Consider the following 16825-nt stretch of genomic DNA (forward strand, 5'->3'; position numbering starts at 1 on the left):
TAATAGTCTGAACAAAAAGAAAAGGTCACACTTCAGTTAATAAACTTTATATACTCCTTGGAACCCTATAAACTGTAAATGAAAACAAGAACTCTTACTAAAAATTGGATAATTTTATTCCAAAGCCAAAAGTAAAAATGAAACAATTATTTACCTTCTTGTGGGTGATGTCTAGAGATGAGAACATTTGAACAGTAGGAACTTGCCTAAGCTCATCTTTCCATGATATTAGAACATCATCTTGAGCAACTTGCTTCCTATTTGTTGAAATTGAAGTACAATGTCCATTTGTTCCAACATTTTGATTTCCTTCAACAATCCCACAAGTGGAAATAAGTTGTACATCAATACTCTGCATCAAACAAGATAAGATGAATGAATAACAGAGAAGAACAGGATCTAGTGAACCCTAATCTATAAAACAAAAAAAAAATAAATGGGACATCCTTCATATTATTTTTAAAGTTAGAAATTGATCATAAAATTATGCAATACTAATTTATACTCGGCCAATAATTAATTAAATTCTAGCAAAACCTTACTTTCTCTGCTTTGGTGCCCTTTTTCAGCGAACATTGAATTTGAAGACGGACACTTGAAGCAAATTGTGGGCTAGGTCTTGCATCTCCTTTCTCTTGATGACCTAAATGTTCTTATATCCGGCGAATCCCACCACCATAGTAAATTTTTCCACAATAGTTACACTTAAGAATTCTTCCTTTTCCAGTAGGGTGGATCAAAATTTGACCATGATTCCACGCAATGTCGGTCTTAGAACGAGTTGCCTTTCTCTTGATAGAAGATGGGACATGAACAAGCATATTGGTATTTGATATTCCAACTGTTGAAAACAATTTAAGAATTATAATCTTGGTAGTTAATAAAGAAATTGGATATTACTTATAGGTTCTAGATTCCGATACTGCCTTTACCTTCAGTAGTTGGAAAGGCAATGCGATGTTGTTCATCTACCACTTTTGAGGCTTCATTTGGAGATTGGGAAGCTTCCTCTTCTCCAAAATCATCAACATTATGGACTGACATTTTATGCATATATTCTTGGAATGAATTTATGGCAAACAAAGGTGATTTCTTTCTGGTGTCATCCTCAACAGCTTCCAATCTTGTATGTTGATTAGTAATATCATCATTGTTAATTGTTCTGCAAGCTTGCAAAGATTGTTGCTGATCAAATGAATCCATGTCTTTTGGCATTTCTAATGCGATTTCCTTGTCCTGAAACAAATTTCATAATATAAACAGTCCATCAACTATTGTCTTTAGATACACTCTTTTCAAAATGGAGGCATTTAGTTCATATTTTCTGTGATTATAAGTTAAGAACACATGAATATGCATATCTTGGATTTCTTATTGGTGCATGATTTTCCATATCTTGTCCAAGACCATTGTTTGGCATCCATGAGGTTCTCCTGTTCCTTTGAATAAATTTATTTTCACCAAAAAAAAGAAAGGTATGTCATAAATAATTATTTTCTTTAATTAAAAAAAAACATTAATATGCATTTAAAACCATACTTTTATAAAATCAAAGCAAATGAATGGCTCCTGCTTCTAGACATAGGGCCACGTGAAATGATCGTTGTGCCCATGGGGATTCTGCCTTTCCATGGGGTGTGGCGATCATTCTCGCACGGCCTTGTGTGTAGCGCCCCCAAATCCAGATGTGATATGGGTGCTGGCCTTTGCAGGCCGCCGTGTGATAACAGTAGGTCTTCCACTTGACTTACATTTACATCATACGCAACGAAAATTTAATCAATCACATGTCATCGTATTGTAGTGGAAACTATGATATGTGATTGATTAAATTGCCACTGTGTATGATGTAAATGTAAGTAAGGTGCATGGAAGACCTTCCGTTATCACACAGTGGCCTGTGAGGGCCAGCACCCATATATCGCATCCAGAGGGAGATCTGGAAAATGGATCTAGACTAACCTACGTGTATGTTTTTTCTGCTTGTTAGACTTTAAATTTTGAGTCCTATCATTGGAAACGTAGTCCTTGCCCTAGAACCTTATAAGGGTCATTCCTCCACACTCGGAGCATATCCCATTTACATACGAATTGTTGAGAAGCCATGTTTCCTTTTTCTTTGCATCTTAAAATGTTTATGATATAACAAGGCATTCAGTTAACTAACATAAAATGTCGTGCTTGGCACGTTGGTCAAGTGCTCACTTGCTGAAGCGGTCACGGTTTCAAATTTTGGAAACAACCTCTTTGAAAATAGGGGTAAGGCTCCCTAGACCCTGCTAAATGCAGGAGCCTTGTGGACTGGGTACGACCTTTTAAAAATAAAATTTATAGGAAGGCATAAACAAATAATCATAGTCTCGAAACACAGTTTTTGATAATAAAACTCCATTAAAAAGCAGAATACATAGAGAAAGTGGAAAAGAAACTGGTATCGTAGAATGAAAAAGTTACTCAACCGGCAGCTGTAAAGATGTTTCAAAAGATGGGAGGATCCATTTTCCATGAACCCAGTGCCGACGGACCCGCATTTGTGACTTAGATACAGTCATAATTAAGCCAGTTGAATCAAGGATGGAATAAAATATGTATTCCTGCTTGCATAGAACTCCCCATATCTCACCCTTTAGCCATGCTTTACGATAATCTGCAAACACCTCAATCAATTCACCCCAATTGAAACTTTGATGATCACTCTCCAACTCCATAAGAGGCACTGGAGGCCTTATTCTGGATGCATCCACATGCATTTTCTTCCTCATTCCATTCCCTGAAGTATCCCAAGCCTCAACCTCAATATGGCGTTTGCATGACTCGAAGATGGTTGCTGTGAACCACCCACCACCATTAAAGCTATAAACCTCAACCTCCGCTCCAATGCAAATTATTTCTTTTAACTGTTCATACAAATAGAACAAGAATGGATGAAGAAAATTATTTAACAGAATCGTATCATCAACAATCCAGATCCGATCCTCTACGGCGTGGCTACCCCAACGGCCTGTGCTGCGCAGACACAAGACGATGGGCAATTTTATCACCGTCTTGTGTCTGCGCAGCACAGATCGTTGGGGCAACCGCGCCGTAGAAGATCTGGATCCTAGCATCAAAGCATAGATTGTTATAACTTCGCTAACTAATTCAAACCATGGTATCACATCAAAGCATAGATTGTTATAACTCGTGTGGTGTATTTTGTTTAAATTTTATTGAGGTTAAATTAAAGTTGCTTTGGCATTGGGAAACAAACAAAAAAAAAATGAAGATTGTTGGTAAACCATGTAGGCAAGCTTAGCAGGGTGGGTGTATTTTAAGACCCGTCTCACATTTCATTGTCTTTACGAAAGAAAAAAAAGAAAATGCAAAGGGAAAAGCTATAGTTTTACTAGAGTGTAGTAAAAACTCTCTGTGGTTTCAAGGAGACAGAAAGATTGCAACTCTTCAAGAATGCAGTGTAACTTTCCAAAGTTATGGAGTAGAACATTTCAAAAAAAAAGGGGGCGTACTCAGTGCATGAGGCTCCCGCCACTACCTGCGAAGGGTCATACCTAGTGCATGAGGCTCCCGCCACTGCGGGGTCTGGGGAGGGTCATAATGTACCAATCTTACCCTTGCTTCAAAGTTCCTATAAAAGACTCAACCGTTGAATAAATTCATTTCAATTTCATTCCACTTTCATAGAGGAAACTAAACCCTAATTCTCTAGCCTCATTAAACAAACCTAAAAATTAAAATTGAATCCAAATAAAGAAAAATAAACCCCAAAGTGAAACCCTAATTGCATTTGACCTTTTTGTCATAAAATTACCAAAAATAAACAAAAGCTAAAATAAAGAAAACTAGGTCAAGGTAACTCTTGTTCAACTTAGATTCCTTGTTACAAAAGAGTTACCAAAATAAACCTGAAGTAAGTTAGCACCAAGTTTTGCTCTGCAGGTGCACTTTAGCCTCCAAGAGTTTTAGGGTTCGATGGTGGATCCTCCCGCCGAGAGGGGGAATCGCCCACCGGATCCCCTTCGGCCGGAGGCTGCAGGGGGCAGTGTTGGTCGCTCTTTTGCCGCAGTGGTTGCTGCTGATGTTCTTGTGCCTTTGGAGACTCCGACGATGGAGATTAAGACACTTCTGTCCACCAAGGTGCACCAGCGGTCTTCTTCTCCGACGCTGAAATCGCCAAGTCTGTGGAGCCTTTTCAGATGGCATTAGTGGCGAAGTGTGCATTTGGGAGACCCACCCTCTTTGAGATTAAGCGTGCCTTGCAGTCGTCGTCCCACCTTGCGGCTGATGTGCAGGTTTCGACATTGGACTCGCTGCATATTCTTCTACGTTTTGTAAACCATTCGGACTTTGTGAGGGTCTGGTTGAAAGAATGGATGGTGGTTAAGGGTTTCACATTTAGATTCTTCAAGTGGACCAGATTCTTCAAAGTAGGTTAGGAGGCACCTGTGGTTCCAGTTTGGGTCTCGTTCCCGAACTTGCCGATAAATATGTATCACGACAACTTTTTCCGTTCGGTCGCTGGGGCGGTTGGAAAGGTTTTGAGGGTGGATGGGGCGACGGCGGGCTGCACGAGAACTATCGTGGCCAGGGCCTGCGTTGAGGTGGATGTTCGCTCGACGCTACCGGAGAAGATATGGATTGGCTGCGGCTCATCAGGGTTTTTCCAGAAAGTTGTGATGGAGCGATGGCCTTCCTTCTATTTAACGTGCTCCAAGTTGGGGCATGAGAAGGAGCATTGCTGCAAAGCCACCAGGAGTAATGATAATAGCCTAAGGGCTAAGGACCAGATTCAGCAAGGGGGGGAGACTAGTACACCCATCGTGGAGGTGGAGACAATCACAGAGACTGTGGCAGCGAACAAGGGGAAAGCCATGGTGGTGCGAAACCACGGGGAGGGCACAAGTAGAGAAGCACCAGTGGAAATCGAGGGACAAACCCAGTGCCAAAAGGGGTTTAACGGACCACAACAGAATACATTGAGGATGGTTGAAAAACGCCCTCAGTGGCGCCCTACTGGTCGAACATTGGCTTTGGAGCAGGCATGGAGGGGACCTTCTAGGCCCTTGGGAGGAGACAACGACATGGTAGCTGTGTCAGATGGGGAGCATGAACCTGAGGGATTGGAGGGATTAACTATGGCTGCGAGTGGTAGGAGGGATGGGGTGAGTTTTGCAAGACCCAAGGGTACTGACGAAGAGGCCGTGCTTGAGACCAAAGATGGTAGCAGTATAGGCACGGGTAGAGTGGACATGGGCTGAAAGGCCATGGTGGAGAAGCTTCGTCCATCCAGCTTTGCGGTGGACAGAACGTTTAATGTATTTTTTAAACGTGTTGTAGAGGAGAATGGCGGCTGTAGCTTGATGGTGCCACCATCCAGCCCCACTGACAAAGAAAACTTGGTGATAAAACAGCCTGCAGTTTTAAAACCCAATAGGATGATTACTAGGTCCATGGGACCCACGCCCCCCCCCCCCCCACGCCGAGTTTATAATGTTTGTACTATTTTAGAATGTTAGAGGGTTGGGGAACAAGCCATCTATTCGGCGTTTGAAGGCAATGATTATGTCTGATAAAGTGGATTTGGTAGCGATTGCGGAGCCTAAAATTCCTTTTGCGAAGGCTGCATGGATTACGAGGAAATTTGGGATGGATGAGGTGTGCTCGAATGGGGTGGAAAATGGTGAGCGACTTTGGGTTTTCTGGAAAAAAGATTCGCAGGTGAAGGTGGTCCAAGGGCAAGAGCTAACAATCACATTGGAATGTACGCTTTTAAACTCCTCTAAAATACTGTTATCCTTTGTACATGGCCATTGCTTGGTGGGGGACCGTAGGTGTCTGTGGGATGGGCTGCTGGAGATCGCAGCTGCTAGTAACCTCCCCTGGGCGGGGGGGTGATTTCAACGCGATTCTGAATCCCAATGAGAAGGTTGGGGGAAGACCGGCGTGTGGCATCTCTCTGGAGGATTTCGGGAACTTTGTGAATGCAGCTGGCCTTTTTGATGGGGGATTTCAAGGTAACGCTTTCACTTGGTCCAATAACCAAGATGGTGGAGGTAAAATTTTGGCTGTGGTTAGGCAGTTTTATTTAATGGTGTGTGGGCTAACACTTTTGTCTTTGTGTCTAAGGTTTTTCATCTAAATCGGACATGCTTGGATCATGCTCCTATTCAGACTTGTGTGTGAAACTCAGACCCTTCCAACACTAACGGAGGGGAGTGAGTGAAGCAAGAAAGGCTCTTAATGAGGTCCTTCTGCAGGAGGAGATCTTTTGGCTTAAAAAATCTAGGGTACGATGGCTTCAAGAAAGGGAAAGAAACACTAAATTCTTCCACACCCTAGTCAATGTGCGAAGAAAAAAGCAACGCCTCTCTAAAATAAAAAATGGTTTGGGAGATTGGTTCACTAATGAAGAGGACATTGCTAATGAAGCAGTCAGATTCTTTTATGATATTTTCACTTCTCAAGGTAGCCATCAGGACGACAGTTTGCTACATGATATACCCTCTTTAATATCTGATGAGGATAACAAGTTCCTTCTGGGGACCCCTTCCCTGGAAGAGGTTAAGAAGGCAGTTTTTGGGCTTTCTGCAGATAGTGCCCCGGGCCTTGATGGTTTCACAGGGTACTTTTTTACGGCCTGCTGGGAGATTATTGGCAGCGATGTTTCAGGGGGTTTTCTTCCGAGAGGTTACACTTCTGCAAACTTGGTCCTGATTGCCAAGAAGGACAACCCAAACATAATGTCTGACTTTCGCCCGATTAGCCTGTGTAATTTTTCTTATAAGATTATTGCTAAAATTATTTCTCTAAGGCTAGCGTGCTTACTCCCCTCTATTATATCAGAGGAACAAGGTGCTTTCATTTAGGGAAGGAACATCCATGACAATGTGGCCTTGGTACAAGAGATCGTTCAAGGCCTTAACAGGGACACTCGCGGTGGTACTGTGGTGCTTAAATTGGATATGGCAAAGGCGTATGACCGGTTAGAATGGGATTTTTTTACCCAAGTCCTGAGGAAGTTTGGCTTTGCGGAGGAATGGATTACATTAATCGTGAAAACGGTGGAGAACTGCTGGTTCTTGGTGATCCTTGATAATGGTCCTTCTGGGTTCTTCAAATCTTCTAGGGGAGTCAGACAAGGGGACCCTTTGTCTCCCGTGCTGTTTATCATTGCGGAGAAGGTCTTAAGTAGGGGGTTAAGAACACTATTTGTAGAAGGTAGAGCAAAATTTTTTCAACTCCCACGGGGATGCTCGGGAATCTCTCATAGCTTGTTTGCTGATGACACTATTATTTTCTCGAAGGGGCTGAAATCGTCCTTAAAACAAATAATGGGCTTCCTTGCGAGGTACGAGGAGTGCTCGGGGCAGTTGGTCAACAAGGATAAGAGTTGTTTTGTTATGAGTGAGAAAATGGCAGAGCGCCGGTAGCGAATGGTGGAAATGGTGACTGGTTTCTCTAGAAAGAAGCTCCCCATACTCTATCTGGGTGCTCCCTTATACACAGGATGGCTTCGTGTCAGCTTCTTTGATGCTTTCCTTGCTAATGTGCGTCAAAGGGTTGCGGGGTGGAAAGGACAACTGTTGTCTGCAGGTGGGAGGTTAATTCTTCTCAAGCATGTGCTCTCCTAGATGCCAATACCCCTCATGTCTACGCTAGACATACCCAAGACGGTGATAAAACGCTTCAACAGTACTTGTTCGGATTTTTTATGGGGTACCTCAGAGTGGGGGAAGCGGCACCATTGGGTAGGGTGGGAGAAGGTCTGCAAATCGATCAAGGAGGGAGGTTTGGGGATTCGTTGGTTGGAAGAGATGGGCCTGGCTTTGCGCCTTAAGGGTCTATGGACTCGCTTTGGAGTACTTTCTTTAAAGCAAAACTCTTTGCGAATGAGCATTTCACGCTGGCTGGGGGGAGGAGGACAGGGACGCTTTCATGGAGGAGAGCACTTCTACACAAAGAAGTTTTTATTGCAAAATCAAGGTGGCTAATTGGAAGAGGAGATATTAATTTTTGGTTGGATAAGTGGTCAGGATGGGGTGCCCTGGTTGACTTTGTGGATGGGGCAGCCCACCTGGATCTTAACATCACCATGAAGGAGGTTCTTAACACGGTAGGGGAGTGGAACTACGAGATTTTGGCGATGATCGACTCTAGCCCGGTCATAGACAGCCTAACTACAGGCAAGTTCGTCCTTTCAGATAGGGAGGATTGCTTGGTGTGGACCCCGGAGAGAGATGGACAACTGACTACAAGGTCAGTGTGGAATGAGATTGGATCACCCTCCCCCAAGATTCATTTCGCCAAATGGTGTTGGAACCGTTCGATTGCCACCAAAATTGGGTTTTTCACTTGGTAGGTGCTATGTGGGGGGGGGGGGGGGTCCCTACTGATGATGCCATTATGAAAATGGGTATCCCGCTAGTATCGAAATGCGTGTGTTGTGGTCAGCCGAGAAGGGAATCGACGTATCACTGCTTGATTGCAAGTGGGACAACCTGGAAGGTGTGGGGTTTTTTCTCCTCTTTGTGTGATGTGGAGATGGTGCCGGGGCAAGGGGTGAGAAGCAGAATTTTACACTGGCACAGACACGCTAATGTCACTAAGCTTGGAGGCAGGGTTATTAGCTTACTTCCCTCTTTCATTATTTGGGAACTTTGGAAGGAACGCAATAACCACAGACTTGGTGAGCGAGCTCGCCCAGCCAGCCGCATTATCGAGGTAATTAAGCTCTGGATCAAGGAGATTCCCTTTGCATCCAACTTTAAAAACCCTCCTTCTTTCAAAGATTCTCTGCTTCTTCAATTTTTTGACATCACACACCCCCCTATTTTACACAAGCCTCCTTTCCCAGTCTACTGGTGCCCCCCCTTCTCCTCAGTTATGCTTAATGTGGACGGGGCTTGTAAGGGAAATCCAGGTGTAGGGGGGGTATTATTAGAAACAGGGAGGGGGAGGTTATTGCAGCATTTGCCAAATTTTATGGGCCGAGTACTAATTCCTTGGCTGAAATCCGGGCATTGAGAGATGGTTTGATCTTGTGCGCTAAGTTGGGCTTCATGGATTTTCATGTTAAATCCGACTCGACGGTAACGATCGTAAATACCACAAGAAGAAAGTGTGGGTTTTGGGAAGGATGGTACTAGTTCCAGGATATTGTAAGCCTGATTGATTCTCTTAGACCAATGATCTCTTTTACTTATCGTGAGGGGAATAGAGCAGCTGATTTCTTGGCGACTTTAGCTTGCACCACGGCAACGGATCAGGAGTTTTATGGCGACTCGAACATTCCACAGGGGCTACGTCGAATTGCTACGGAGGAAGCGCTTGGCTTCCCTGTTCTGAGAAAGTAGGGGTCCATGTCTTGTGGGGTGGGTGTGCAAGGGGTGTGCCCCCGTGTTGAGGTCTTGAGAGAAAGTTGTAATTTCTTGGGTTGGGGTAAGGCGGGAATGTCCCCCCCCCCCCTGTATTCTTTATTCTTTGATTTGGTTAGTAATAAAATTCTAGGGGCCGTCCCGGGTCCCAGATAAGTTTGGGGTAAAAAAAAAAAAAAGTTACCAAAATAAACAAAGTCTGATTAAAGGGAAAGGAGATTTAAAGAATTCGGCCAAGCATGGCCATCCTCCTCGTAGTGGCGGGTCGGTCGTGCTCCAAATCATGAAAAGTCCTCTAAGGCTAGGTGGTTTTCAAAAATCTTGAACTAGGTTGTCCAAGCTCCAAAATTGTCCCAAGGCTCTCTCTCTCTCTCCTCAAAACCATCCAAGTGTAAATCCTCCATTAGGAAATTGTGCTTCATTTAAAAAATAAGGCAAGGAAAGGAAATTCAAAATTGTGATAAGGGTCTGTCCATAGGTGGGGGCTTCTTGCTCCAAGAATATTCCAAAATGTAGCCAAATAAATAGGGAAAGAAGGGAATGGGTTATCACCAAAGTCGGCTTGCTCTCCTCCCAAATTTGTTCAACCTATGTGTGAATTTTATTCTATAAAAGTAAGGGACAAAGTGGAATTGCAAGTCATGAGCAATGTGGAGTAGGCAAGCTTGACCAGTTGGTGATCCCTCCAAGTTAACTATTTCCTAAATTATAACAAAGGATAAAGAAAGACAATCTTTGTCAACTCCAAAACCGGTATTCGTCAAGATTGACATTTAAAAAATAAAGATATAGGAGTGGTGTATAGGCTTGTAATAGGTATCGGCATCTCCACCTATCATTGCCATACTCCACACTTTTAGGAATTGGAAAGGATTAAAATCAAAATTTTCCAACTTTGCTGAGTCATCCTCCACTTGAAGCATGAAAGGAGGGGCCGGGCTTGGGCCTGGATTAGAGCCCCACCCTCATTATGATACATGAACACATGATGTGGCTATTTTTGACAGTGACCACTGTTTTGCAATCTCTCTTTGATTCTTCAAACTTTATTTTCCCACTTAGTAGATTCCATTTGTGCTGAAATTTGACATTTGAAATGGATATCTTAGGATCTATCTTTTCATCAAATTTGGGTTAAATTTTTTTGAAAATGTCATTCTTTACTTTTGCTTAATCTATCCATATATGTTGTTTTTTCCCTATGTATTTAAATACATATCTACTTCTCTTTTTCAAATTAAATTTTTTCGTTGTTACATGGCTAGACTTTAGCCACAAGTTTTGAAAACCAAAAAGCTGCCACAAGGCTATACACAACTTCCTTCATAGGGGCCTGAAATGACGACTTAACCTCACTCGAGCAGTGTGTTCGGACAGGGGGTTAGGTCTTCATTTTCGGCCCTCTATGAGAGGAACCAGACGATTGTACGAAGCAAGGAACTAGAGAGGATAATGATCCAAAAAAGTGATTCTTAGAGGCACATGCAATTAACTATATAAGAACTTTTTTTCTAGTTTGAATTCTGGAAACTTATCTCCATTTCTCTGCCGTGCCAAGTTCCCCAGTGCCTCTAATAAGGGGAGGGGGAGCAATCCAGATCATCTACGGCCTGCCTGACCGTAGTGGCCATAGCAGCGCACACAAGGCATGGCGCAATGACTACCTTACCCCTATCCGAGCTCCTTGCCCGAGTGGGGTTAAGGCAGTCATTGCGCCATTCCTTTTATGTGTGCTGCTATGGCCGCTACGGACAGCGTGCCGTAAAAGATCACGATCCGGAGGAAAGTGAAACCCACCCGGGCAGAGTGTTTGGGTAGGGGTAGATTGGTCATTATGCCCTCCCTTATTAGAGGCACTGGGGAACTTGGCAGGATTATGTTCATATCAATTGTGAAGCACAATCAAACAAAATCAGACTTCAAAGTTGAACAAAAACAGCCATATACTTGCAGAATGGGAATAAATTAATTACCTGATCGAGTGATGAATCTGAATGTGGCCGAATCCATTCCGCATCTCTCCATTCATGATGGACCCTTATCTTTTCTGTTGTTACACAAATGTATCCTATTCTGGGATGAGAGACAAAATAATATTTATTCAAACTCCACAATACCTCCAAGATCTTTCCCACACACCACAACTTATCATTGTCTAGTGCCTCAACCTCATCATGTAATTGGAATGTCTGATGGCTCTCTACCTCCAACACAGGCGGCTTCGGTCTTACCATAGATGCATCATCGAACTTCTTTATGCCACTCCATTGGAGTTCTACCTCAATTTCATTTCCTTGCAAGTCCATCACAGTCCCAGGCTCCCATCCACCCATCTTATCATTGAAGACCTCAACCTCAGCTCCATTACAAAATTGTGCATCTTCCCATATCCATCCTTTTGTAGGTATTTTTGACCTTTCAAGGTAGCCCAAGCAACAAAAACAAATTTATAATTTTCCCTTTAGAAAAGGGAGAAAGTTCTCTATCCGGGAGTGTTGGCGTAGCTATCGCTCTCTATCTCTCTCCTCCCCATATGAAAAGACACTTCCACCCCTTAGTTTTGAGGAGGAGAGAGAGTGACACATGGGACTGCTGCTGTAGGCCACACTACCAGACAGAAAACTACTTCCCAATAGATAAATAGGAAGCAGTTTCTGTACGGGAGTGTGGCCTACACCAGCACTCCCATGAGTCTATCTCTCTCCTCTTTAAAACAAGGTGGCAGAGGTGTCTTTTCACATGGGGAGGAGAGAGATAGACTCATGGGAGTACTGGCTTAGGCCACACTCCCAAACAGAGATCTTTTTCCCTAGATAAATATACAAGGAACCAGCTAGCCTTGGGAAACAGTTAAGTTGCGCTATTGTAATCTGTTGATTGCGGCTTTAAAACTTGAAAACAGCTTCTAAGACTGCATACATTTGTCCCTTCCTGACCCTACTTAAATATTAAAATCTATAGGGGTATTAATGAACCCAAAGGGAAGGGAATTATTCCCAGTTGATGCCTACTATAGGGGGCAACCCGGGTTGAAGCCAAAGTGTTTTCCCTTAGCAGGAGCCTAAATGCCTTCTTGGCGTCTATAGCAAAACTACAAACAGAGCATCTATATCAAACTAAAAATAGAAGTATTAATTTTACAAGTTTAGATACAAACCTCTTCTTATCCGAGTCACAAACTCCTCTTATTAATTCTAGAGAAAAAGAGAGCTGTAACAATTACTCTGAAATGCAACCCGTCAAACTTGGACAAATATATTACAACATATACAAAAATAATTTCACATATATAGGGAAAGAGATCTGTACTTGGTCGCATGGTCTCTACACAAGCATCTGGTCCAATGGGTGAGTAAGGCATCATGTCACGGTGCTCTGTTAGAGGACATAGAAAACACCACCAAGTAGAGATCTTTTTCCCACAGATAAATTATCAAAATAAGAGGGAAAAATGATTCATACATGCGGTCTTTCAACCATGCCCACTATTCTTTTACCACATAGATAGAGAATATGATGATTTGGTAGTCTGATTATTGGCTATACATCGAATTTGTTGGGCCATCTCAACCCAATGACTTACCATGTATTTAGGGTTTTTTCCTATGTGTTTGGATAAGTCTCCTTGTTCAAATTTTAACTACCTTAATAAATAATTAACTTTTGAGGAGAAGAATGTTAAGCCATCTCGTGGTCCTTGCAGCTAGAAACAAGATTGCACAAAATTACTATTCAGTCCTCAATGAACTAAAAAATCTCATTCAATCAAATGCTCCTACAAGACCAGATAGCAATCTCTTTCAACAATTGTGAAACAGTTTAACTGATGTGGGAACATGACCTAGAGTAAAATTTGGGCATTCATTAGGCTGCCACATGGCTGTTATTATCAATTTTAGTGGGCGGGGGACAGGAAAATTATCTCCTACAGGTCCCTGCCCGGCCCAGTTTTCCAATTCCTCTAATAGGGGGTGGTGGACCCCACCCGGGCAGAGTGTTTGGACAGGGGTAAGGTGGTCATTTCAGCCCCCTTATTAAAAGAACTGAGGGAACTGGCAGGGTAAGGAACTGGAGAAGATAAAGATCCGCATGGGAGAACAGCTAGGCATGTAAGAATCTTTTCCCTAAATTGGAATTAATTACCTGCTCAAAAGATGAATCTGATGACCATTTTCCTTCCACCCACTTCCCACGAACTCTTACTTCGGACTTGGATACTTGGTACACCTTTATACCATCCTCACCCATTGTCTTGATAGAATAAAATGGGTTCTTTCGAGTACCATGTACTTCCCAGATCTCTCCTTTCTGCCAACAACCACATAAGTACCCAAACACTTCAACTACTTCATTTTCCTCGAAAGTACGATTATTATCTTTCTCTACTGATGGTCGAGGCCTTACTCTACACAAATCAACATATAATCTCATTCCTGTTCTATTGTCATCCCTCACGCTATTAGATTCAACCTCAATTTGGTTCCCGGCTGACCCCAATATGGTCGAAGGAACCCATCCTCTGTAATACAAGCAGTAGACTTCAACTTCAGTTCCAACTGATAGAGCCTCCTCCATTGTTCTTTGTTTTAATGTCTGTAGATTACCAACAAAAGAAAGAGCAAAATGAGAATCTATGGTAAAGTAGGTTGTTATGTCTAGCCATTTCCTCTCACATCTTAATTTCATATAACATTCTCTTGTATTTTGCATTTGGACATTAAACGTCCTCCCCAATCCCATTTCATATATTTATTAAAATCCTCTGCAGTGCCGGCGGGGTGGTGGTGCATGCACATCCGGTAGCACAGCAGAAGCCATGTGTGCCACTTGATCTTTACTGTGACGTTGGATGTGTACCGCCACTCCGCCGGTACTACAGAAATTTTTATCCTCTCAGGCTCCCTGTCCGGTCAGGTTCATAGGTTCCTCTCATAGGGAGGGCAGAAATGACGACTTCATCCTACCCTGTTAATGTGTTTGGGCAAGGGGTGAGATCATCATTTCCAACCCCCTATGAAAGGAACCTACAAACCTGACTAGGCAGGAAACCTGAGAGGAGTAAAGTCCGTACTATAGAAGATCCTGATCCCTCATAAATAGGGAAAATTTTAATTCAAACTGCACATGCTATATGGGTCAAAAGAGTGTGCAAAGTTATATACACTATATTGCAAATATGCCACTAATATATATAATGGATGTTCGAGGCATTATTGGTTAATTGGTATAGTTTGAACCATATATATAATATATATTTTGCTAAAAGGATCATTTGTGTTGACAAGGAGCAAAAAATATAAGATACAAAGAGTAAACTGGTCAAAGCAAGGCAGACACACCTATAGACTTGTCAGATTTACTCTTTCACCTACGGCAATGCTATCAGTAGGGGAGAAAATCAGCTGACAAATGGACTAATAAGTCCGACACCTATATCATGGCCTACACTAAGCATCAACTAGAAGCTCTTCATCAACTGTGGGAGGGAGAGCCACCATCAATGAGGAATCCATCAATCTAGTTGTTGATTTAGCAAGGAAATCAATAATCCGGTTTGCTTCTTTGTAGCAGTGAGTAATCTTCACTATCAATTGATTTGTGATTATCATTACTCCATACATTGCAATTTGGTCTTTAATCTAAAGTCTTTGGAGGAATCGAGGCACAAGGGTGATCCATATAGCCTGATAGAAGTCGAAAGTACAAACTTCTAATACTTTGAGTTTTATAGACTCTGGCACACTCACGCTCTCCATCAATACCATTTGATTACGATAGACCGATCTCACGGTTAATTAATTATTTGAGCAATTGGAAAAAAAAGCCAAACAAAACCTACACCCAATTTGATTTATACTTTGCAATAATCATGAAAATCCTATCTCCCCCACTCCACACCAGATCCGACTACTCTCCACGCAGCCCAGCGCCCGAGGGGTGCCATGGGGGCATCCGACAGCACTGAGCCACAACCCAAATTGCCCCCCCCCCCCACCCCCAAAAACCCGAACAAAAAATGAAATTGTACAATGGAAAAAAACAGAAAGTTATATAAACTAGAAGAAAGAATAAATTACCTGCTCCAGGTACAAAGCTGATTGTGGTCGAACCCATTTGCCATAAACCCATTGTCGACGAACACTTAAATCATTCTCGTCTACATTAATGATGCCCACTTTTGGATGAGTGATGGAATAGAAACACTCAAAATCTTCGAATCTACATATCTCCAAGACTTCTCCTATCCACCAACCACCACTGCATGTCTCATTGTCGAAGTGATACACTTCAACCTCTTGGTGCAAACTAAATATGATTTTATCATCCTTAATCTTAACTGGGCTTGGCAAAGGCCTTACTAGAGAAACATCATAAAACTTGCCAATCTCATTCATAGAATGTTTAACCCAAGACTCAACTCTAATTTGGTCTCCTTCCAATTCCTTATGTTTCCCCCCATCCATAGAATTCTCAAAGATCTCAACTTCACTCCCAATGCTAAATTGGTCATCTTGGCTTTTTGATTGAACAGCAGCTCTTCTTTTTTATTTTTTTAAAACAGCAGCTCTTCCTTTAGACCTATATAAGTCACAACAAAAAATCATAATTAGTACTTAAAAAAATTTGTTTTAATCAAGAAAGAAATGCATGGCTGAGCATAATTTACTAAAATTCAGCTGTAACTATGGCCTATGTTGGATCCTAAAAGCAAAGCAACTTTTTCTCCATTAATTATTCTCTAAATCATTGTGAAGTAATCAGTAATAAAGTTTTGGGAAGTAGTTTTCTGTCTAAAAGTGTGGTCTACGCAAGCACTCTCATGTGTCTATCTCTCTCGTCCTCAAAACAAGGGGAATTATGTGTCTTTTCATATGGGGAGGAGAGAGATAGCCTCTTGAGAGTGCTAACCTAGACCACAGTCCTGGACAGAGTTCTTTTTCCCAAAATATTTAAAATCCCTTGTATCTTCTTTATTGGGACTTATTAATTTAGGAATAGGGTCTAAACACGCCCTCAGTAATATAGCGAGCCCCTCCCCTCCCCCAATAACAGCCATATGGCAATTCAAGTTGGGTTAAAAATTTGTGGAAGACCCCAAGGCCGCCCTTCACCTGCCAAATTTTAGTTCAATCCAAGTTTACCAAGTGATAAACACGGTATTGAAAAATCAAGGACTACCAAGTGACTGTGGTGAATGGACATATGCGGGAGGGTACTACATATGAGAAGATACATTGAGTCTCAATCTCAAATTTGACATGTGACAAATTCGCATCTTTTGCTAAACATCCAATAGTCATAATTTTCATATCATTCCATATGGCCAAAAACATTAAAAAAAAACACACACCCGCACACACACACAATAGATGGATGAAGTTGCACTTGAATCTATTTTCCCTATTGTTTCCTAATTTGTTTATATTTACTAATTTAGCTTTGACTAACCTCCA

The 16825-nt window shown here is 42.2% G+C and overlaps 1 long non-coding RNA gene across 1 annotated transcript; it reads right to left on the bottom strand.

Moving 5' to 3' along the window:
- Positions 1-2779: 2779 nt before the first annotated feature.
- On the bottom strand, positions 2780-15498 carry LOC122639305. The gene is made up of 3 exons (XR_006329495.1): positions 15449-15498; positions 13842-13964; positions 2780-2792 (listed from the first exon to the last, which is right to left on the bottom strand). It is a non-coding gene; the product is annotated as an uncharacterized LOC122639305 (long non-coding RNA).
- Between the last annotated feature and the right edge of the window lie 1327 nt (positions 15499-16825).

Source organism: Telopea speciosissima, chromosome 9 (assembly GCF_018873765.1).
Source record: "Telopea speciosissima isolate NSW1024214 ecotype Mountain lineage chromosome 9, Tspe_v1, whole genome shotgun sequence".
Classification (NCBI taxonomy): domain Eukaryota; kingdom Viridiplantae; phylum Streptophyta; class Magnoliopsida; order Proteales; family Proteaceae; genus Telopea; species Telopea speciosissima.